This window comes from Typopeltis vanoorti, chromosome 25, assembly GCF_054136105.1.
Source record: "Typopeltis vanoorti isolate ZY-2024b chromosome 25, IOZ_Tvanoo_1.0, whole genome shotgun sequence".
Classification (NCBI taxonomy): Eukaryota; Metazoa; Arthropoda; class Arachnida; order Uropygi; family Thelyphonidae; genus Typopeltis; species Typopeltis vanoorti.
The window spans coordinates 50,110,204-50,132,776 of record NC_143573.1 but is presented as its reverse complement, the minus strand read 5'-3'; the positions used below and the strand labels follow the sequence as shown (position 1 = coordinate 50,132,776).

The 22,573-nt window shown below is 35.5% G+C and overlaps 1 protein-coding gene and 1 long non-coding RNA gene across 3 annotated transcripts in view; one reads left to right on the top strand and one right to left on the bottom strand.

The window, feature by feature from the left end:
- Positions 1 to 22,573, bottom strand: part of LOC150092736 (uncharacterized) — a 109,019-nt gene that overhangs the window by 68,169 nt on the left and 18,277 nt on the right. For both annotated transcript variants that reach the window (XM_090414402.1, XM_090414403.1), the window contains exon 2: positions 19,663 to 19,792. The gene's annotated coding sequence lies outside the window, so the exon portion shown is untranslated. The remainder of the gene's footprint in view (positions 1 to 19,662; positions 19,793 to 22,573) is intronic.
- Positions 1 to 22,573, top strand: part of LOC150092737 (uncharacterized) — a 109,858-nt gene that overhangs the window by 76,846 nt on the left and 10,439 nt on the right. The gene's annotated exons all lie outside the window — the stretch shown is intronic.

Sequence of the window (22,573 nt, the reverse complement as noted above, 5' to 3'; positions counted from 1 at the left end):
AAACCACAATATGTTTAAGTGACTAACACAAAACTACGATCCCTTCATTACTTCCGACTCTGTTTAAGAAGAATAATTGAGAGTTTCGAAACAGTGATGATTAATTTTGTATGTTGAACTTTCACGCCACGTTAAGTGTGATATGTGGCAGCATACGGATCATATCAATGCATATATGGTCCAGCAATGACAAACGGGAGAAAGCACATTTTATAACTTGTTAACAATCCTTCATTTATTATTAAAAATAAATAAATTTGAATAAATAAATAATACAAAAGTAGAGACAAATTTTTATTTTCGCTGTGAACTAAGACCAAGAGGAGAATCGACAGAAATATTAAAAATAAATCAGAGCGAGTCCGATAAATACAGTAATAATATTATTTTTCGGCAGTGACAGGTAAATCTGTTTAATAATAATAATAATAATAATAATAATAATAATAATAATAAATGTAATTCGACGGGCTACAAGGAAATATCAATAGAGAAAAAGAGAAAGCTGAAATTAACATAGGCATTACAAACCCTTATTTCACTGTAATTAACAAAAGCTCCATCTGGTGTTCACATTCATAAAGATGAAACCATCTGGTGTTCACATTCATAAAGATGAAACCATCTGGTGTTCATATTTATAAAAAGAAGTGAAACTTCGAATTTAAGTTACAATCCCACTTTGTTATTATTCTTTGGGATTACGCCGGGTTGCTAAGGATTTAAAGGCTAGCGTGTTATGTTTGCCAACCGCGCGAACTCTCTGGCCGATTTACCTGTTTTTTTTTTTTTCTGGTACGTGTGAAACCAAATTTCCGCGAATTACACAATAAACCTAATATCACATCTGTATGAGACTGGCTTACTCACAAATCCCGTATGGGATGCCTTACTTGCATCTTATACGGGATTTGAACCCAAGTTCTTTTTAACCACAGGGTCTATGTCGTTCTTCAGACGGCATCAGAAGTACTCTTCAGTCACACAGGACATTTAAATGTTGAGCATGACTTACTATAGTTTCTTTATGCTTTATGTACAAACGAAATTCAGGACAGATATTATGGATGAAAATACAGTTTTCTTTATATCAATTTAAAAAGATAAAGACTATAACCAGCGCGATACATTTTTTTCCGATATATTTTATTTTTCGGAAAAAAGATAATGTATGCAACGACTAAAGAACATTTTCAGAATCAGTAATTGGACAGTTCTATCGCATTGCTACTATATTCTTATTTAAAATAAATGTTATTATCAAATGTATAACAACATAAGTAACTCTTGCAATTAAAATGGATAAAGCCGGTCAGTGACCTGTACACGACTGAAGCAAGATAATGAATGCCTTAAGTACTTCATGATATAACAAAAAAATAAATTTAAACATTAACATAGCTATTTTAAAAGTAAAAAGTGAAAACACAAGAAATAATTAAAGGAATTGGCAAGCGACTCAAAATGAGCACTTACGTGCTGATAAGGTCTGTGAAGGTCAGCTAATCCTTTGAAGACTTGGGTTAAAGCTTGCAATGTCTTTTAGACCTTTAAATAACAAAAGTCATCACAACATGATAAATGTTCTTGAGATTATCTTCCTGGTTGTTGCTAATCACAGTTCTTCACCAAGGCAAACATATATTTGATAGTGGCTCCTGAGAAAGGGGTGCTGAAAGAAGTTCATCAAGATACTATATTCCCCTTCCGTGTAACCCATCCATCGGGACATTAGGAACTAAATCGGTCTATAAACTTAACTGATCGCGAAGAATCTTACGACTGGCGCGCATGGCATTATGGGATGGGGTGGTTTCGAGCAGAAGGGAAAATTTTGAAACTAGGACACATACTACTCTGCAGAGACGGATGGGGGAAGGGACAGGGTTGGGCAATAGCTAACCGGGGGACGAGAAAGCTGTTGACGTGTAGATTCTGAAAACCGATTGGTAAGGAGGTCACTGACTCCCATCTTGTTTTGAAGGGGCCATCTCTGGGAACACACTCTACAATAAAATGGAGTCGAAAGAACTACCCAAACCGAATTACAAGCACACTAAATCAGACAAATACATCAACCTACCTACGCGCAGATCAGACTAGAAAACGAAGAAATCCAAGCAGAGGAGTGAAAGAGGGTAACTGAATATTACACATATTTTAGGTTTAATCCCCCCCCATTTCAACGCGCACACACACAAACACACCAATATCAAAACATATATACTTCTTTAGCAAGTCTAGTTTACACAGTGGTATAACAGAAAAGTTTCGAAACTTAGAAATAACCAAGAATCACAGGAATGAAACCTAGCAACGCATCGAGAAGGGACATGTATGTGTGGTACATTAATGAGATTTTGTATATTTAATTCTCTCTCTCTCTCTCTCTCTCTCTCTCTCTCTCTCTCTCTCTTTCTCTTGCACATATTCAAATAAATAAATTCTTTTAACATTACTTTTAATAGACGTATAAAAGCAATTCAATTTTTTTTTAACAAAGGTATAACTATATATGATGTTGTTTTTAAAATGAAAAGGTTAAGTTTGTCATTAATATTGTCAATAATCGATATTACTAAAAGTCCGGAACTGCAATATGCTCATTCTCCAAAACAAGGCTGAAGCATATCTAATCCTTGTCCCGCGCATGGCACGAATGTAGTATAGCTTATAAATATTTCAGATGCATGAAGCAGAAATACCTAAAGGAGCTTTGAAATGTCCGAATAATTATCCTTAAATGAATATATCCCCATTTCTTCATCACGTTCAGATTCTCAACTGCAATTGCATGAATATTTAAAAGTGGCCTTTTATTAAAACATGCTAAATTATTAAACAAAAGAAGAGATTCGTGATTCAGTGCATATGATGGTAACGTGTTAGGCAAAGCACATTAGCTATTGCTGGAGAAGAGCGGGACTTTCTCCAAGTTTATTTCTTGTTGTGGTGATGTTCATAAATAAGTAATGCCTACGAACAAAGTGCATAAAGTGTAGTCAGCAGAATGAGAATAAAAGACAGTTTAACTGTTTGCTTCTACTCCTGAATAGAATATGAAGCTGGCTGAAATGATTCCCATCTCTGTATATCAGGGCTTATCTACTGTTTATCAGTAGTCTGTGAATATTTGTCGGGATCAGATAGAAAAATCAATAAATATTAGTATGCACAGAATTACACAAATAGAAATGATTCTGAAGAGCATTCTTTAATAATTTTTCAGGAGTGCAAGTTTTACTAGCACTACTTTCCTATGTTATTCTCTCATAGCAGCCCCACTTTGCAGAGTTTTGCGTCACTTTCTGAATGAGAATGGTACTGAACTTAATCATTTCAAGCTCATAAAGAGCCCAAATCAGTTCTTTGAGTCTGACAGTTTGGATTTAATTTCCCGACTGCTAATGATGTGAGAAGAGCATATTATGTTTGCCAGATGAGTGTGTTCACCTGCAGGCTTTCCTGCTTTGCGAAAAAAATAAAAAATTCTCACCGCTGACTGAGAATGGCCAACTCGGCTTCCTTTTTGTTTTGATTATATCATTTATCATTTAGTCACCTTTAAATTTCGAAAGGTGTTTTTCTTCCATAACGTGTAGCTTTAATCCAGTTGACGTTTCTCCTTCTAATTCACAATCAGATGCCTTATTTTTGCAGGACATAGTAACCTTACTGCCGAAACTATTTCATGGGAAAATTTAGGACTCAAAATTTTGAGAAACTACTAAATTATGTTGAAAAAAAAAAAAAAAAAACGTTTTTTTTTTCATCATTATTTAGTCATAATTTCATCATAAACCATATCATATACACTTAAAAAAGTGCAATTTTAATTCTCGAAAGAATGTTTAAAAATGGATAAAAAATACTTAAATACACACTACTCTAGAAATACATCTGTATTCGTATTTTTATTTTATTTAAAATTCTAAATATTAAAATTTTCAAATAGTATTAGAAAATTCTGTCCAGTCATTTTTTATAAACCAACCATAAAGTGATGTAAAATAGAGCACATCTGTTAATATAACTAAAAGTGCAAAAAAAAAAAAAATCTACTTTGTCTGCGCGCATCCTAACTTCCTCAATGTTAGAAACTGAACTTTTTTTTCTAGTGGCTCAGGGTCGACGTAGTGAGGTCTTTGCCCTGTCCTTCACTAGGAGCCAGGTGGAAAGAGTGCGATTTCCACTCCTTTATGCAATTCATAAAAGAAAAAAAGGTTGTACGACCCCTGGGAGAGAGTGGAGTTCATTCGCCCCAGTCCCCAGAAACTTGACAAAAAACACGTTGGCCTTGTTCTACCACTCATAAAAAACATGAAAAAAAAAAGCGGACGCTGGGTACCTACTGCAGAAAAACGGAGTGAAGCGGAAAGGCCCAAGGGGGTAGGGCAAGAAGCTGTAGTGCTGCCCGAGGGGGACAGGATCTGATTACCATGTCTATGAGGCACCGAGTAAGGGATCGAGGAAGTACATGCGAAGGCGCCATGCACATATATGAAGGGAAAGCGTCCAAGAACCCGTGGGTTACTATTTTTTTTTTTTTTCGTGAGTAAAAAAAAGTCTGGGCGTTGGGAACCAGTTTATTGAAGAGTGCCTACAGGAGGTGCGGTCACGGTCGGTCACCGACCTAAGTTGAACAAAAAAACTCGCCAATATGGTGACCTGGTTAACAGCATCTTCATAATACATGCAGGATTAAAATATTATTGAGGGTTAGAACTAAAATCACATGCTCACAAATATTATTCAAAATCGGTGACTAATGCAAAAAAAAAAAAAAAATCCGTCGTTAGTCACTAATTATTTTAAACAGCAAGAAGATATTAACTGTCTCGGGTGTTTTATTTAAAAAAAAGTCAGAAAACGTTTTTGCTAAATGATATTCAATGGATTAAATGGAATTATATTATTATAAGAACTTAAAAAAATTAAACAGAATGCATGAAAAATAATTATAATTATATTAAATATAATTAACAACTAGATAGTATACAATTAATGTTATCACAAGTATGCTATGACAATGTTTAAAAGGGATATGCTTTGTTTTAGAATTTATTCAAAATTTGAGTTCTTTAAAATAATTTTATCCATTTATTTATGCTAAGTTTTAGGATTTATTTCATAACTTAAAATATCTTTTAAGTTATGAAATAATTTAAAAGATATTTCTAAAATTTGTTTAAAAATTTTAAACAAATCTACACAAAGTAATTTACAAAATATTAATTTATGTAAATTACTTAAAATGTTGAATTACAGGTTATAAATTATTTCAGAAAAATAAAATGTCGCTTTATGAATGATAAAAGTATCATTCATAAAGCGACATCCATCTCGAACCACACAAAAACACACGCACACAGGTGCGCCTGCGCTCCTCCGTAGCTGAGTTGGTATCAACGATACCCTTTGTTTCGAAGGATCTGCGTTCGAATCCCGTCTAAGACGCGAAGAACCTTTATAAGGACTTTTGCAATAGAAGGTGAGTTAGTCGCTCTCATACGAATATGGCAGTATTTCCCCTTTAGAAAACTTCATCCAATAAAACGGACAAACGATTTAGAAAAACGCACGCAAACATAATACACTAGCTACGTAGATTTAGTCACTTCGTCTATCACTCCAAATAGCCAAATACATACCCACCCACACACATGCACACGATTGGAGTTCCATAAGTTATACCACAATGGCGTAGTCATTTTACCAGTGATATGACGCTGATAATTACTAATTATTAGGCAACAAGTTTTGTCTAATAATTAGACAAAATTTCCCTCCAAATGTTTTGGAGGCAAATAAGAAATTATTCTATTAAAAAAGATAGTATATTTTCCTTCTCAGATGGTAGCTGATGTAAACTTTATCATTTCGTTCGACAGTTTAATACTTAGTTGTTGTTAAATGAACTGACGCCTACAATTTTCCTATTACGTAATGCCACAGTAAGATAAAGATTCGGTATACTAGTTATCAAAGAATGATATCACTACCATGAATTCAGGACCAGCTTTCAATAAGAGGAGCCCTCCTCTTATAGAAAGCTTGACTTGCTTTCTATATTGGCTTTTTACACTGGCTTCCTCCCAAACAGACTGACTTTGGACATAAATTGAACACAACCTTAAGATTTCTGAAGGGAAAAAAAAGGAAATCAAAATCATTGTATTGTATTTTATGAAAAAGCGCCTAATAAGGAGATAATTATTACTTTAATATTAATAAAAATTGTATCAAAATTAATTGTGACCCTCACTGGGCAGAACTGCATCGCACTCAATTCATAAAGACAAATTTTTAATTAATTAAAAGAAACACACGTATTAACCACAGTGAAAATTATTTGATTGTAAATATTTCATCCTAAGTATCTTAGGACATCATCAGTACAGTAGTTTAAAACAATAATAGGAATAACATACAGTTAGGGCGCATGATTACAATAGAATCTCATTAAACGTGCGTAACGTGCTACAGAAGTAAAAATAAATAAAAATAAAAATAATAAAAAAATATTTAACACAATTTTGTATGACAATTTCCCATACTTTAGGAATAGTAAGAAAGTCGTTGCGGTTTAAGTTTGGTCTGTGTAGTAAGGCTTCAGAACTCTCCTTGTATAAACGTTCATGTTTATATAAAGATCTATGTAAAATTTAGACTTTTCCCAATGGATCCTATGGTTTGGACTTTCAATTCCGTGTTGAGAGAGGCCAGATTTCTGCTGTTTAAAAAGACGAATGTGGTCTTGATGTTCCGAGATGCGTTTCTGAATAGACCTACCTGCCTGTCCAAAGTAAGACAATTTGCATGAACATGGAATCTCATAAACGCCAGGCAACATCAAAGGTGAGAGTTTGTCCTTAGGAGAAGGTAATAAGTTGTAAATTTGGTTGATAGGTTTGTAAGTAGTCGCAAAATTGTATTTCTTCATAATTTTAGAAAGACGTTCGGAGATGCCTTTAACGTAAGGTATGGGAATCCTATGGACTTCTTCCTGCCTGGTTTGATGTGTGGAGAAGTGACTGATGATTTTTTGAGTTGTTTTAGGATTATATCCATTTAGGATGGCTATATTTTTGATTACTTCTAATTCCTAGTTTAAAGATTCTTCAGAGGAGCAGAATTTGTGTGCTCTGGAAACTAGTGATTTAATAATGCCAGATTTCTGAGATGGATGATGAGCGGAAGAATTGTGAATGTAGCGACCTGAGAATGTAGGCTTGCGAAAGACAGACGTGGAACCGTCTTCTTTTCTTTGGATGTGTAAATCCATAAAGGAGATATCCTGTGGAGATTCTTTTTCTAACGTAAAGGTGATGCGATGATGAAGAAGGTTAATTTTATCTATAACAGTTGTAATTCATGTTCGGGATGATCCCAGACTGCAAATACGTCGTCGACATATCTTAACCAAATTTTTGGTTTGGGTTCAAAAGTGAATATTTTTTTCCCTCTCCTTTATCACCAAACTTAGAAACAAGTTTGCTAAGTTTGGTGATAAAGGAGATCCCATTTCTGTTCCTTCTTGCTTGTAAATTTGACATTTCCAGGTGAAGTAACCTGATGCAATAACAATCTTGAACAATTCAACTATATCAGACGGAAATTTTTGAGTTAGTAATTCTATTGTTTCTTTATGGGGAATGTTTGTGAAGAGGGAGACAATGTCGAAGCTGATTAACAAGTCAGTTTTTGATAGTTGAATGTCTTTAATTTTTGTGTGAAACTTAGTAGAAGTTTTGATTGAAGAGACTGAGTGGCCTATGCGAGGGCGGTGAAGGTTAGATAAGAATCTTGATAACTTGTAAGTTGGACAGCTGATACAGTCTACGACGGGTCTAAGTGGAACATTAGTTTTCTGTAGCTTAGGTAAGCCATAAATTCTAGGAGATCTTGCATGGTATGTCTTAAGTAGCTACACAAAACTAATGTTCCACTTAGACTGTATCATATCGTAGACTGTATCAGCTGTCCAACTTACAAGTTATCAAGATTCTTATCTAACCTTCGCACTGAAAATAGTGCTACATACACCCTCGGTTCCAAAAGAAACCGAATTTTTCGAAAATAGAAGAAACTAGTGGCGCCACCTGTTGTGTCTTTTTGTTGTCGAAAGCGGCAACCTTCAGTAGTGTTGTGTCAACTGTTTATGACATTTGTTTCATTAGAAGCCGAGTTATAGTGCCAAGAGTGACAGTGTGTGTTTTGACGAACGGTCGGAAAATGAGTTTCAAACAGAGTTGCGATTGACTTTTGTGTTAAACTTGGTAAAAGTTTTACCGAAATGCATCAAATGCTTCAAAAAGCGTACGGTGATGAATGCTTATCCCGTACTCAAGTTTATGAGTGGTTTAAGCGATTTCAAAGTGGTCGTGAGACGCTTGAGGACGACGAAAAGCCGGGCAGTCCAAAAACTGGACTGAGCGAAGTTAACATCCAAAAAGTGTGTGATTTCATTAAAGAAAACCCAAATCATACGTGAGATTGATTGAAGATGAATTGGGGATTCCAAAATCAACTGTGCACAACATTTTGGCCGAGAGTTTGGGCCTTCGTAAATTGAATTCGCGATTTGTTCCCCACAAGTTGACCGACGACCAAAAATGTATCGAATTGAACACGGCAAGGACCTCATTAAAACCGCTCCTAAGGACTCAAACTTACTTGAAACGATCGTTACGGGTGACGAAACGTGGTGTTTTGAGTATGAGCCCGAAACAAAGCGCCAGAGTGCTGAATGGAGACCAAAGAGGGGCATCCAAAAAAAAAGTCGCTTGGAGAAGTCAAAAGTAAAGACAATGCTGATTTGTTTCTACGATTCCAAGGGCATTATCCACAAAGAATTCGTTCCACCTGGCCAAACGGTCAATGGTGAGTTTTATCTCGAAATTTTGAAGCGATTGAGAATTTGTTGCGTACGGCATGAATGTCGTGACGACCGACCGTTCGTCAAAACACACTGTCACACTTGGCACTATAACTCGGCTTCTAATGAAACAAATGTCATAAACAGTTGACACAACAGTGTTGTGACAACACTAATGAAGGTTGCCGCTTTCGACAGGTGTCGCCACTAGTTTCTTCTATTTTCGAAAAGTTCGGTTTCCTTTTGGACAGAGGATGTACTATGGTCCCACACGTAGAACTAAAAGAGACCTAAGCCCCAACAATATCCTGTCCTATCCTATCCGACTCTAGACATGGAGAATTGAGAAATCATTCTCTGTTCTCAACGCAACCAATCAGTGTGCCCTGCAAGGGAGCGTCTTGAAGTCATCCCGAGAGATTCCAAATAGCAACCCCATATAGGACATTGGTATTAATCCATCAGTGGGCTAAGGGTTAGATAATCTGGAAATTCTGCTCTAGAGACCAAACATGCATCGTTTCCAAGTCGCTTCAAGTCTCCAATAAGCGGGGTACTGGTTCACTACTGATCAGTTAGCAACATCACCAAGTAATTAGTATTCTATTATTTATTTATTTATTTTACATCCCCTCCTTTTTTCTCCTTAGTCAAAGGAGAAAAAAGGAATTTTTTGTTGAATTTAGTTATTTGCAGCTGCTTACATAAAATATTAAAATCATAAACGCATGTCTAGGCTGTGTACTACAGATAATTTCATCTACAAATTAATCCAACACTTTAAACTTAGTTACTTGTAATACCCTCCGTTTTCATGACGATCCCACCATCTTCTTCTCGGTCTTCCTCCACTTCTCTTTCCCTTTGGCATCCAGTTCTTTACTTTCTTTGTCCATCTGTTATTTATCCTACATTCTTTCTGTATGATTTTTTCATTATTTTTCTCATTTTTGGATCCAATCGTTTATTGATTTTCTCTGATTTGTGAGCTCCTAATTTTGTTTTGCCGGCCTGGTTGGAAAGGGAATCTTCAACCCAACCCCCTTCTTCTAGCAGAAGGCTTCATTCCCAAAACTCTGAGTCAAGGGAGTGATCCTTATGGATCATAAGGATCGCTTATTGTACTTAATAAGCATCCCTAGTTGCAGTAGAAATTAAAAATTTACAATATATGTTATCAGCGAAAAATTCGAATGAATTATATTAATAAAACAGAATAGGTTAATATATATATATATATATATATATATTTGAAAACTCTTTTATAACATTTCAATTCCTTTTCCTTCCTGTAGCATTTCAATCGTTTCCCCAATCTCTGTCTGAATCCGCTAGTGGATTTATAACCGTTTGCATACATAAGAATATTCTTTGAAACTATTCATTGCAATTAATCTATTTCTGTCTTTGTCTACACAGTTTAATTGATATCGATATAGCCAGTTATTTTCCAAAGGCAAAACACCATTACAACTTTTTAGGAACATTTTCTGAGTAGCGATCATAGATGAAAAAGAAGAAGAACGATTGTGTTATTAATACTGTCGATTCGTGCATGCGCAGCTGACATATAAAATTACTGTAAATGTGTTAACAAACAAAATCAGCTATTACATACAGTTATTTCCAAGAGGTAACGAAAATGCAAATAATCATCAACGATACTCTTGAGCACAATGAAAATCAAAACTGTGACAAAGCAGCTGTTAGAGAAAGTTCACAGAGTCCTCCTTATATGACAAAATACAATACGGAATGGGGAGACTGGTATTCTAATCAAGTGCTTTCTCTAAACCAACTACCACACAGCTGTGAAGTCATCTCTAACGGCTCTGCCTGCTGGGCACTAACATATACAATAGAAACTGTTGGTCTCAAGGCTGAAATTTGTTATGGATTATAGGTGGAGTAAAAAGCAAAGAATTTTTATCCACCTTTATATGCAAAGTAAATAAAGTAACAGAAAAAACCAATTGTAAACGAATTTTATAGTTTACATTTGCTTTTCCCCCTATTACTGTATGTATTAGAGTGTACTGGAGTATCTTAAATGCGATTAATTACCATTTATACACACTTTTTTAAAGCGATGTTTTGAATTTTTTAATGAATATTTTATTTTGTCAGTCTTTCTCCAGGTATTTTAATTGTCGAAATGTTCAATGTTCAATTCGATTACACAGTCATCTAAATTGTATAGATTTGCAACAGCTTTTTTTTATTTTGGTTAGGTGGTTTTTTTACATTATAGCAAAACAACTAGAGCCATGAGGTGAGTGTCTTATGTTTGTTCTTGGCCTTGTTTATGTGTTTTGAGGAATGAAAATCTGCAGATTTCTCGAAGGGAAAACCTTGCCGCTCCGTATATAAGACAGAGTAATCACCTATAGTTAAAAAGTCCATATATATGTTCCTTGTACTGCAACAGAAATGGAGTTGGCCTCAATTTTTGCCTTAGGGAGGAGCGGTCTCTATTGTTCTACCTTTTAATGTAATTGTTTACTTCCACATTTAGTAAAATATCCATTAAAATTTTAAAAAATGTCATTTTTTTCTTCAGACTGCTAATTTCCTACCTATTACTGAATACGAGAGAGAGAGAGAGAGATCAAGGAGCACGAGAGATGGGTTGTAAAAAGACAGGAGGAATGTCGATACAGGGAGGAGAGTCATTATGCCAGGACAGAATGAAAGACGTGAGACTGGGGTAATCCAAGCGAAACCCAGGAGTCGAAATTTGAGTGCAGTAATCCGATGTGGTGCATCCAAGTCTTATAAAGAAGAACAGTAGCTTCCTTAATAGCTGCGAGTAAATAGCTTCTTCGTTCTCGAACCAACTCGTCGTGAATTTAAATCTCATTGCTATATGGATGTCTGTGGAAATGTTTAAATAGAAGACCATTTCGTCTCCCAGTGTGAGACTACCACCCTGCTTATTGGAGGGGCCTGAAGTGACTTAGAAAAGTGTATTGCGTTTGATCTCTAGAGCACTGAAACCGAATGATCTAACAATTAGTCCACCTACTGCACTAAATATACTAAATATCGCTAAGCCACTCGCCTCTCATATTTCATTCTTGACTACAAAACATACAGATTACTCTGCCACCTAGTGGAGTGGTGAAAATATAGAATATTTGTGTTATATTCGTTTGTTTCATAGTGCCTGCTTGGTTATGTGGAAACTTTTCCGTTTTCATAACTCTAGACCACCAAAAAAGAAAGAATGAGAGAGAAAACCAGTTTCGGTGCAATTTTAGTCGTTGAGTAGAGGAGCTTCTAAATTTGTTCAGCCAGTTTCTAAGTTTGTCGACATTAGGTGCAGGCTAATATGTGGTTTTTTTATTATTATTATTTTTCCATCCCTGAAACTCGGGTTTTTAATCCTAGAAGCGACCGTAGAAGTTACACTACTTCAAAATACTAAGTTACGATTTAGAAACTTAGGATGGAGATAGGCGGCTGCTATACTCTGCCACTGAAGTCTTCAGAAATCATCGATAGTCATGAAATCATCTATCGGTGACAACTAAGAGTGAAGACCAGCTGTTTACCAATTTTCGAAAGTTAATTAAAAATAACTGAGGCCGCCTTTTTCCTTTTAGAAATAAAGCATTAAACTATTTTATTTATTTCCTTTGTTTCCAATGAAACTATTTTATTAAATAGGTTTGCCGTAGTTTATCCTTTTAAAAAGTAGCATCTTAAGAAAGAGAGAGAGAGAGATGAAACACGTTTACTGTTAGATTTATATTAAAATCCAATGAATTTCTGAACTTTTATTTCAATTTTAACATGTATTTTGAATTCTCAATTGGATGTATTCTTTCAACACTTTCTTCTTGTTAAATAACAAACAGACCGAGGTTTTTTTTTATTTATTTTTTTTAATCACATCTTCCATTTTATCCAAATAACGTCTTGTTGTGCTTCTTTCTAATGGAACTATCGGGCGCTTTGTCCGGCATTTAAAGACACCTTTTTTGAGACGTACGGAGGTAGCATAGCAGCTGGTCAAGAAAACACACTGCTCAGAACGAGAGTGTGGAGTGAGAAGATTTCATATTTCATTCCAATGTTTATTACAATCCTCGTTTTTGAGCCCGATAGTTCCATTTTTTTTTCAGTACTATTAGAAACAAAGGTCGCTTGCAACACGAGATTTTGGCAGTACAGGCTCCTAATAGAGAGCACGTTTCATTGTCCATGGGATTTCTATTGCGACGTTATGCTTTTAGTGATACTATGAGCTTGGTATGCAATGCTTTATCAATATACAGTGGACACGTTTATACCAAATTAGCAAGAAAAGTGAATGCACTTGAAACCAAGCATTTGAGCATAATACCAAATACTAAATAATTATTTCGAGCATTTTCTCGAAGTATGTTTGGTTTCGAGTTCATCCATCAAAATACTGTTGTGTTAAAACATCAGTCCTTATCTGCAAGCGTGTCTATATATGAATCGATCAGAAGAAATGCAATGAAAACATTGAGAATATCAGCCAATGTACGGAAAATGAAATCGTGAGACTGAAATACAGGGTGGCCATAAAATAACTTTCCCTCTTTGGAGGCACCAATAAACGGAATGAGACCAAATTTTATATTGAGAGTTTTGAAGGCATGGAGAGATGATTTCCGAGAATAAAAAGATTTAATACCAAAATTCGCCGATAGGGGAAATTTTGGCGCTGGCGGAGCCGAAAACAAGCGGATAATTACATTAAAGGCAGATAAAATGGAATAATAACATTTCGACGGTGTAAGCGACAGCCGCATCACTCATTCTAGCTGGATATGTGGCGCGTTAGAATGATAATAAGAATAATAATAAATAAACTAAAACAACCCATTCAGATAAAAATGAGCCTCATCACCCCACAATATTCTCCAAGGCCAGTCATTGTCGACCTCCATTCGGACAAGAAACGGTAGCGCAAAAAGTCATGCGCTTATCATAATCTGCGGTAGTTAGTGCTTGCACACGACTGAACTCATACGGATCGATGTGAAGCATTTTCCGTAAGATTTTCCAGACTGTACCATAAGCCATATCAAGTTTGCGAGCTAATGCACGAGCGCTTGGACCAGTACTGGTCCCTGTGTCGTCGAACACCGCAGTAGCAACGTCTGTTACTGTCTCTTTTTGCACTGCTTTCCGTCCTCTGCCAGTTCTAACTCCTAGTGATCCAGTTTCTTCAAACTTCTTAATCATAGCTCTCAGTACCACAGCTGACATAGGACTTGTACGCAGGTTATGAAGCCTTCTAAATTCCCGAAGGGCCGCTATGGCATTGCACTGTTTAAGGTAAAACAACTTAACAAGTAAAGCACGCTGAGGCAAGGTAGGACGCATATTGAGCATAATTCGTCAGTCATTCGAATAACTGCCTAAACCTTCCCAATCCCTTTTTAAGTGGAATTGGTGGCGCTGCTCTCACGTACGCACAGTAAAATTTGCATAATCCTTTTTACCTGCGTTTACTGCAAATATTTGACTGCTTTCGGCTCCACCAGCGCCAAAATTTCCCCTATCGGCGACTTTTGGTACCAAATCTTTTTTTGCGGAATTCATCTCCCCATGCCTTCGAAAGTCTCAATATAAAATGTGGTCTCATTTCGTGTATTAGTTTTAGCTACAGATACCTCCAAAGAGGGAAAGTTAATTTATGGCCACCCTGTATTTACGACATAGCAAATTTGAATAAAACAGCGCAAAAAGTCAGCAAGTGAATCGAGCCACGGACTAGAGCCATGCTGCGCTCACAATTTCTACAAGCGAACAAAGAAAAGTAGCCGCACTATTAGCAAAATTTTTTGCTTAAGAACTTTCATTAAAATGGTTGCTTGAGCTTGGTCCTATGATAATTAAAACCCACAGGCCTTGTAATCATCATATGAAGATTGTTGTCTTTGTTTTAAAAAAAAATCTTTTCTGTTCACAAAGTTCATCCATTTTTTTTTTAATGCTGAATCAATTCTTAGCTTATTTATTCCAACACCGGTGTATTCGTCTTGACTGTTTTTGTAAATTTGTCGGCAGAAATGCAGACCATTCTGCGATTAGTCTTCGCGTTTTTCACTTTGTGAATTTCGAATGGCAATATGAATGCTACAATTAAACATTAATTCTATTTGCGAAGTAAAAAATGGCAGTTGAGGAGGAATGGAAAATGAGAAGGTGATTAAATTTCATTCCCCTTACCAGAATTTTATCAAATATGGGTGTGTATCAAATATGAGCCACCCTCTTCGCTAGGGAAACGTATGTTGAATCGGATGTGAAGACGTAGAGTCTGAGGTCGTTTAGCAATATCTTGGAACAACCACCTGAGAGTTTTAGGTGTTTGTTTGTTTGTGAAACTGTTTTTCAGCTTTTCTTTTTCGCTTCGTCAAAAATGTGGGCATAAAGCAAAATCTGTACACCGTCCAAAATGAGTTGTTGATCATGTCCAATAATATGCGGCTAAATTTGCTAAGAGAAAGAGTCATACAAGCAGATCTTCCTCCCGAGTTTCAAACTCACTCAATTTTGATTATGATGCATTTTTAACCAATTTAACTAATATTTAGCTAAATTTATTTCACTTTTAGAAAGAGAATCAAAACCAAAGCTATCAAACTTAGCTTACTACACGAAGATGAGGTTATTTTACTCCTTAACGAATTTGTGCGAGTCTCAGGATTCTTGAACTAAACTGAGAAACAGCTGTAACAAATTTGGCATGAAAATCAGCAATAAAAATAACAAAAATATAAGAATAGGAGAACATAACTTCAACAGAATGGGAGATGAAAAGATAGCAAAGCGGATGTCTGATGCAAAGATGGCAGGAAAAGACCTAAACGGCAGCCACGATCTAGGTAGATTGATGCAGCAAGAAATGCGTAAGAAGACTGAGATACAAGATCTAACAATACTAGATCCTGACAAATAGCAGATTAATTTAGAGGAAATTGTTAGCATAATCGCTTAGTACTGTCATAGTGTCCTGTACACATTGAAAATTTAGTGATGATTAGAAACAGCAGGGTATAATGGAAAAGAATGCCCTCTAAATGATCATACTTCTCTGAAGCACTTGAAATGGAGATTGGTCTATCGTTCATCGACTTCCAGTTGGTTAATGTTAATCAGTTGTTCATCATTAATCAGTTAATACAACTGCAGCACCATTAAAACATTCCAGTTAGCCAACGTAATTAGAAGACGGGGAGGTGATGGTGAAAAGAAATGCAAGAAACAGCAGGTGGATCACATTAACAGAAGGAAAGAGACAAGAAAATGTTAAAAAGAGTTGTGCGTTTTTCCCTTTGTGCATCACTGGTGGTTCCTTCAACAAGGAAGCAAGGACATGAAGCTGCTGAGGTTTGTTTAAAACATTAGCAATGAATTCCATAGTCTCATTTTCTGTGGAAGGGCTGCTGCGTATCCTAAGCACTGTTCCGGTTTGACTTGCATACTGCAGCTCTCGCCGGAACTGGATTGTAGACAGTCGAAAAGCTGTGGTATGGAGTGGCGAAGTCACTCTGTATCCAGTAAAATGAACATTGAAATTCGTGTTGTCATTTTGGGCAATTCGTTTACACTGTGGAGGTTCTATAGAAATAAGTTGAATATCAACACGTCATACCGCAAGTGCTGTGTCTGTGTTTGAGGTAGGGGAAAAGAAAGGATTGAATGACCAGCTTAGAGTTTTGGTCGAACTTCACTGCAGAAATTGACTGCTATTTTGCTAGAGGAATCACCAAAAGCTGCCCGCTGACCAATATTTAGTGGGGAGGTCTACCCAGAAGGCATCTGTAATCGCAGTGAAGGGTAGGCAAAGTAAACTGTGCTTTGTTAGGCATCCAGGTATCCGAATAATTTTTTTACAAACATAAGGCCGAAAGCCATATTATCTATTATGTGTTTCAAAAAAGTAAATTGGCTAAATCAATCAATCAATCACTATAAATTATGTGAATACGTGGAAAGGAACAACCAAAATAACAAAGAACTTAAACAGAAAAAAAAGTAATTATCACACAAATATAAAAATGGAAACTAGAGAAAGGGCAATCGTAATGGCCATACGTAGACCATACCATTTGTATTGAGGCCAATAGTTACTCTCCTTATTATATATAGTGCAATAAATATTAAATAAAAATAGATAAAACCTATCTATTTTAGAAACTGTAATAACGAAACAAAACTAGAATATATCAAAAGCAAAAAAAAAAAATATGCAAATAAATCTTTGATACTTTTTCTCATGCTATTCCTTACGCATGAAGATTAAGTTAAAAAAAAAAAAACGTTGTCTTCTCCACAGTATTATATTACACACAGATTGATCACGATTTCCATACCAGTTCCACATCATATTCTAAATAAGACAGTGAACCTTCAATAAACATATGAACTACTCAAGTCCATTATAATGAAGTTTAATAAAACTAGAGAAGAAACTGGTTATTACAAAAATTCGTTCTGACTGAAATCATAAATTTTAATGAAAAAACTGCGCTGTGGAATTTCTTTAACAAGGCGTAAAATGTATTGCAATTAAAAGAAATCAGTTGTTAAACTAGTTTCTTTTCCTTGAAAAACAATCGTGCTTTGTATGGTACGGAAAAATGCAACATGTCCAACAACAAAAAATAACTTAAAGAGAAAGGAGGTTCTATAGAAATAAGTTGAATATCAACTTATTTGCGAACATGCGAAGGTACACTTTTGTCCGGTACAAAAGATCAAATACAAAGCACCATCTAAACATATCAGGATCAGATATGAATCAAACACCAAGCACCGTAAACAAATTCAGAAATGCTGTACTACTGTTCCTGCCGTGAAACAGAGAAGAATCTTCAAAGCTGTAAAAATCATAATCATGCTGTATCAATCTCAACATATACAGATTTGAGAAAAAAATTACTGGCGTATGACATTTTTTATTTTCGACTATCGTGTATTTCTGCACTGAGAACAATAATACCAAGAAGCCTCATTAACTCGATAGATATTATGGTTTAAATAATTCGGCAAACTTGTGTCATGGTTTGAGATTGCTTTTTTTTTTTTTTCTTTCTTTCTTTTTTTTTTTTTTTTTGCTCATACAAGTGTTCAAGGCAGAGAAATAACGAATACTTGTATGACTCAGGATGTCAAATCACGTGAACTGGAATTGTAAAAACCACACAAAAAAAAAAGTCACAAAACTCCATTATTCATCAGGATCGAACACGGGCATGGCGATAAAACTCCAGTATAGTGTCGCTACCTGCACACTGATTCTTAAGTTCTTAATACCAAAAGAGATAGCATTCCCATTATGTGAGAATAATACGAATACCTTATTTATTAACATAAAACTTTCGCCCTGGTTTCGTAGGTATTTTCATATGAAACAAATAGAACAAATACACACGGAAAAATCAACAAATGCGACGGTTTGTTGCTTTACTAAATCATATTACCATAACCATCAATTAACACTAAAGTCAAAATTACAAAATTATAGGGTCTGTTAGCCATTATGAGCTTTATGATATTACTGCTATTAAGCAGTATGAAGAATATAGTAGAAAAATATAGGTAAAAAAATTCCCGATCCTAGAAAAAAAATTATAAAGCATTTGTAATGACTTATACAAAATGAACTATGTTTTCCATTTAAGCTAGTGTTTAAATTCTCAAGTTAAGAAATTTCATTAAACAAGACGGTCGTCACCGGTATTTCTTTCCTTTCTCTCTCTCTCTCTCTCTCCCTCTCTCTCTAGTAATGCAAGGAAAACGGTGAGAGGATCCCTCTGCTCCTTACACTGTGAAATTCGTAGTGGTAGGAAAGGAGCACGATCGCCAGCGGGTTGTCTGTTTTTGAGAAATGAAAAAAAAAGAAAAGAAAAAAGAAACTAATCTTCACGTCCTTGATAGGATTGAAGTCTTTACGATCACAACACTTGCGCAAAGGATTGACAAGCGGCACATTTGATCAAGGCATCAAATTAAAAAGGTGCCGATTTACAAACATTTAATTATAATTACATTGATTTACTTTAATAGGAACGGTTCCAATTCACCCAAATGTAATGTTAAAAATCCAACACTTACTTTATACCTCGTGCGCCAACACTATTCATCCAAACAGAATGTTCTTTCGACTGCAAGATTAGTTAGTTTTTCACTAAAGTAAATTATTCTGTATTTTGTTACTTTTAGATTATTAGTTCTTCATAATTAACAGCTAACTATCACCAGTTAGTTAATCGTTGACAATTACATTTTGGATGCATTATTATTATTATTATTATTATTATTATTATTATTATTATTATTATTATTATTATTTTAATGCTCTCAAATATCCATATTTTAATAATGAAATGATACAAAATATTTTGTTATGGGCCTCAAATTGTTTTTTGCAAGAATTGCCGATATTTTCTACGGCATCTTCTCCCAGATATTATCATTGTTCAATTTTAGTAATTACAATATACAATTCAGTATTTTCTAATGCACGTCTAATATTTACTTTGGCCCACTCATCCTGAAGACCAGGCTTACCCATTTTATATTCTTTTCACGCATTACTTAATATTATATTTCTTAAATTATAGTTATTTTTATTATAATTAAGATAATTTATAAGCCGACATATCACAGATGCCATCATCTCTTAAAACACTTTGGAATGCTAAAAATTGTAGAAAAAGATTTGAAACTCGTCATATGTTTCACAGAATCAGATGAACTGTTGATTAGAGGGAAAATAATTCAAGTATACTTACAGTATGCATTATGTTGTCTCTTCCTAAAAGTGCATATTCATATTCATATTCAGCTTCATATTCCTGTTTTCTTTTTTAGTCAAAGAGTTAAAGATTGGTGAAAAGGCTGCTCCAGTCCATTTTGGTTTCTCTGAAAAAAAAAAAAAAGAAGTTTATTGATATTTCATGTGGAAGAACGTCAGCAACAAAATTAGACCATCTGACTCTGATATGAATTTAAAACTAAAAATTCTATATCGCAACATTTATTCACAAATGTTGCATTATTACTAAAATAAAGAGCCAAAAGGCTTTGTATTATATTTATATTGGCTAAATAATAATAAACTACATGTAACCGTATGACGCCATTCAAAAATGCCTACCCACCAAGTAAAAGTCACATATGTGCCATCCTTGTTGACTGAGAGGTTATCGTATCCGCTCTCCATCCAACACGCTATGGGTTGGAATCCCACCTTGGGCATGGATTCTAGTGATGTATCTCAATGAAAGGGCGCCTCCGTAGCTCACTTCGTTATGACAATGACATATTTGCCGTTCTTGGAAAGACTTGGTTCGAATCCCTTTCGAAGAGCAACTCCACCTTCTTCAAGGTGAGTTAACCAGTCCTTGGCAGAGAGTAATACACCTTCGTAAAATATTACTGCAGTATTTACCGAGCCTCCACAGCTCAGGTGGTATGAACGAGTTCTTTGGTTGGAAAAAGCTCGTCGTTCGACTCATGTCTATGACGTAAGGAACCTTTATCAGTTTTTTTTTTAATCAAATGGTGAGTTAGCCAGGCTTTTTTTCTTCCGGAAGTTCAGGTTCTTCGTCCCTCAGAATAGGCAAACCGACCTCGTTAACACACAGATCTACAGCTATGAATACTTGCCCTTCGGAGATGCAGCAGATGGGTGACGTGCCGGCTGCATTGAGTCGTCGTGATCCTAATCAGGAGACTCGACTCGTCCTAAGTGACAGATAGGTTGTAGAAGAAGATTCATATGTGCCGTCCTTGTTGGCTGAGAGGTTATCGCTGAGAGGTTCCAAACACGCGATGGGTTGGAATCCCACCTTGGGCATGGATATGTGTGTGATTGTCTCGAGGGGAGATGAATTTCCTCGTCTGATGTGAGATCATTGCCCTGCTACTTACATATATATAAGTAATAAAAACAGAACAATTGCCCTTAGCCCATTCACGGCACTAATGTACTGTAGGTTTATAACCTTTCATGAATAGGAGTTTTCACAATACTCCTGTAAAAAAAAAAAAAAAAAAAAAACCCTCTTCATGGAATCAAAAGTGCATAAAATAATAAAATATAAGCTAACATTGGCACAGAAAATTTGAGATAACTGAAAGCATAAAGTTTTTCGTACCAGCCATGTACAGTAAATATCAGGTATGCAAGGATTATGTTTTGCATAGCTGACGCAGAGGGAAGATCGGACAAATGATATGTTTCTGCTCCCCTCGCCACCACCTGAGACTGGTATTCTCTGACATTTCGCTTAAGAATATCAAACGAAGTTTATATAAAAATATCGCCAATATAAATGTAATAGCAACACAAGATAGTAATATTGGTAACTCCATTCTAAAAAGTATGCTAATTTCTTGTCACCAATTTTCTTCCAAAAGTATCCCTTGTCAGCACTCTGATATTGTTCGGATTGAATCAACCCACTTAGTCTTCCTACATCTTAACATCAAACACCTGTTTTGCTCCTCTCCCATTCTGTTTAATTAACCATATCACCTTAAATTAGATTTGCTCACACATGTTTGAATGCTAATAACTTCCTTCCTAATATCTTCATTTTTAATATGCCATATTATTGATGCCCTATGTTCCAGCCCCTAATTTTTCTCACAACTCCTATATCTGTGGTCTCTGATCTTTGATCAAGTGGATTATTTCTAACTCAACTCTTAGATCCGCAACTTAAAACTGGTTCGAACACTGTCTTATGCACAACTAGTTTAGCGTTTTGACTAATTTCTCTCTTATTCCATATAAATTTATTCGGCTGGCTCCCCACCATACCAACTTCGCTTATTCTGTTATATATTTCCATATTTAATGTAAACAAATTCTAATTAAGTAAATTAATCTTTATAATCATCCCGCCGTGGGTATGGATGTTTGTGATTGTCTGTGGAAATACGAGTGGTGGTGGTGGTGATCGGCGGTAGATGGCGTTGGTGTAGTTGCGGTCAATTGGCGAATTGAGTGGTGGAGACAGAGTTGTAGAGCAGGTGCCCTCCCTCGATGAGTCTTTGGACTCCCTGGAGGTGTCAAATAATCATCATAATAATAATAATAAAAATCCATATTTTACTATGGCAGTTTTCATTTTAATTCTCCTTCCGTCTCGGTTAACTCTACTTTGCATAAATAGGTGTAAAGGATTTGACTCGTTGCATATGAATTAAGGACCTGCAGAAATCAGTGATTACCTCATTTCTTTATCCCCCCCCCCCCTCCGCGCTATGCTCTAGATTTTTCCTTCTTTCCTACACGTACATGCAGCAGAAAACTAACTCCCTTTATAATCATTAAGTGATCCAAAAAAAATTAACATTGTAGAAACCACTTGGACGAATACAAAATTAATATCCTTTACTCTCATGGTATCCCTTTGCTATGTGATATTATAGAACAACCATGTAACTGAAACTTACTTGCATATTATACAGAAAAGCAAATATACAGGAACAATTTCAAAAATTTCCCCAGAAATATGAGTGTCTAACCTTATGATTTCTTTAACGTAACATTTTACTTTGAGAATTAATGTTTCTTAGCAACTCTGTAGGGAAGGGCGGGGACAACAGTTAATCTTGCAGCTGCACTTAGTGGCGATGGTAGAAAGAACATTACAATTATACAAACAATGCTACATGCACAGAACAGTGGAA